This window comes from Cupressus sempervirens, chromosome 3 (genome assembly GCF_028749045.1).
Source record: "Cupressus sempervirens isolate cs-2001-9-10 chromosome 3, ASM2874904v1, whole genome shotgun sequence".
In the NCBI taxonomy this organism is placed as follows: domain Eukaryota; kingdom Viridiplantae; phylum Streptophyta; class Pinopsida; order Cupressales; family Cupressaceae; genus Cupressus; species Cupressus sempervirens.
Window position 1 is genome coordinate 740,804,847 of NC_143120.1, and position 2,942 is coordinate 740,807,788.

Genomic DNA, 2,942 nt, shown 5'->3' on the forward strand with positions numbered 1-2,942 from the left:
CGAAATGTGTCAAAAGGGCTCACAACACATCCTATGGCCCATTTCGACCCATATAAATGATTATAATATGTCCCTAGGGCTCTTATGACACCTCAAGACATATGTTGTAGCAAAATGTGTCAAAATGGGTCATTGATTATCTTAGGACTCCTTTCGATGCATATAAATGATTATAATATGTCCCTAGGGGTCTTAGGACCCCTGGAGACATGTTGTAATGAAATTGGTCAAAAGGGGTCATAGGTTATCCTATGACTCATTTCAACCCATATAAATGATTCTAATATGTCCTTAGGGGTCCTGGAATCCTTAGAGACATAAATTGTCATGAAATGTGTTTAAAGGGGCTTTAGATTATATTATAAACCCTTTCAAACCATAAAAATGCTTATAATATGTCCCTAAAGGTCTTATGTCCCCTATAGACATATGTTGTAATGAAATATGTCGAAAAGTGTCATACGTTACCTTATGACCCCTTTTGACCCATATAAATGATTCTAATATGTCCCTAGGGGTCTTGGAACCCATAGAGACATATGTTGTTATAAAATGTGTCAAAAGAGGTCATAGGTTATTGTACGACCCCTTTCGACTCATATAAACGATTCTAATATGTCCCTAGGGGTCCTGGGGTCCCTAGAGACATGTTGTAGTTAGATGCGTCGAAAGGGGTCATAGGTTATAGTATGATCCCTTTCAAAGCTATGTCCCTTGGGATCTTATGTCCCTTAGAGACATATGTTGTAATGAAATGTGTCGAAATGGGTCATAGGTTATCCTATGACCCATTTCAACCTATATAAAGAATTCTAATATGTCTCTAGGGGTCTTGCGACTCCTAGAGACATATGTTGTCATTAAATGCGTCTATTTGACTCATATAAATGATTATGATATGTCTGTAGGGGTCCTAGGACCCCTAGAGACATATGTTGCAATGAAATGTGTCAAAAGAGGTCATAAGTTATCTTATGACACCTTTTGACCTATATAAACAATTATAATATGTTCCTACGGGTCTTAGGACCCCTAGAGGCATATGTTGTAATAAAATGTGTCAAAAGGGGTCATAGGACATCTTATGGCCCATTTTGACTCATATAAATGATTATAATATGTCCCTAGTGGTCCTATGACTCATGGAAACATATGTTGTAATGAAATGTGTCGAAAGGGATCATAGATTATCCTATGACGTCTTTTAATTCATATAAATGATTATAATATGTCCCTAATATGTTGTAATGAAATATGCCGAAATTGGTCATAAGTTATCCTATGAACTCTTTCAACCCATATAAATGATTCTAATATGTCCTTATGGGTCTTCGGACCCCTAGAGACATATGTTGTCATGAAATGTGTTGAAATGGGTCATAGGTTATCTTATCACCTATTTCAACCCATATAACTGATTATAATAAGTTCTTAGGAGTCTTAGGACTCCTTGGCACATATGTTGTCATGAAAAATGTTGAAAGGGATCATAAGGTCATCCTATGACTACTTTCAACCCATATAAATGATTATAATGTCCCTAGGGGTCCTAAGACTCCTATCGACATATGTTGTAATGAAACGTGTCAAAAGGGGTTATAGGTTATACTATGACCTTTTTCAAGCCCAAAAAATATTATAATATGTCTCTATGGGTCCTATGACCCCTAGAGACATATGTTGTAATGAAATATGTCGAAAAGAGTCATAGGTTATCCTATGACACCTTTTAACCTTTATAAATGATATAATATGTCCATAGGTGTCCTGGGACCCCTAGAGACATGTGTTTGTAATGAAATGTATCGAAAGGGTTCATAGGTTATCCTATGACCTCTTTCAATTCATATAAATGATTCTAATGTGTCCTTAAGGGTCTTGGGACCCCTAGATACATATGTTGTTATGAGATGTGTCGAAAAGGGTCAAAGTTATCCTATGACCCCTTTTGACTCATATAAATAATTATAATATGTTCCTGGGGTCCTAGGACCCTTAGAGACATATGTTGTCATGAAATGTGTTAAAAGTGGTCAGAGATTATCTTATGACCCCTTTTGACCCATATAAATGATTATAATATGTCCCTAGGGGTCCGTAGACCCCTAGCGACATATGTTGTAATGAAATGTGTCGAAAGAGGTCATAGGTTGTCCTATGACTCATTTTGACCCATATAAATGATTATAATATGTCCCTGGGGGTCCTGTTTCTTTTAAAACATATGTTGTAATAAAATGTGTCAAAAAGAGTCATAAGTTATCCCATGATCCCTTTTAACCCATATAAATGGTTATTATATATACGTAGGAGTCGTAGGAGACTTAGGGACATGTGTTGTCATGAAACATATCGAAAGGGGTCATAAGGTTATCCTATGACTCTTTTCGACCCATATAAACAATTATAATATGTCACCAGGGATTCTAAGAACCCTAGAGACATATATTGTAATGAAATGTGTCGAAAGGGGTCGTAGGTTATCCTATGACCCCTTTCAAACTATAGAAATGATTATAATATGTCCCTAGGGGTCATATGATCCCTAGAGGCAAATGTTGTAATGATATATGTCGAATGGGGTCATAGGATGACCTATGACCCCTTTCGACCCATATAAATGATTCTAATATGTCCCTAGGGGTCTTAGGACCCTTAGAGACATATGTTATCTATTAAGAATAAGGTGTCTCAACCTTGTATAATTCCTATTCTTATTATTTGTTTTGTAAAATGTATTTCTTGCAAATAATGTTGATGTGTCGACATTTTGAATTGTGTGTAAGGAGATCATGGCTAAAACGGCTATGATAGATTCCTATGACACGTAAGAGCTATGTTAGGAAGATTAAATGATAGGTGAAGACATGTGGTAACTGATAAATTGGAGTATTGTACACTCTACCCCAATAGTGGGGTTAGGGTTCCTATTTTCTCGGAGA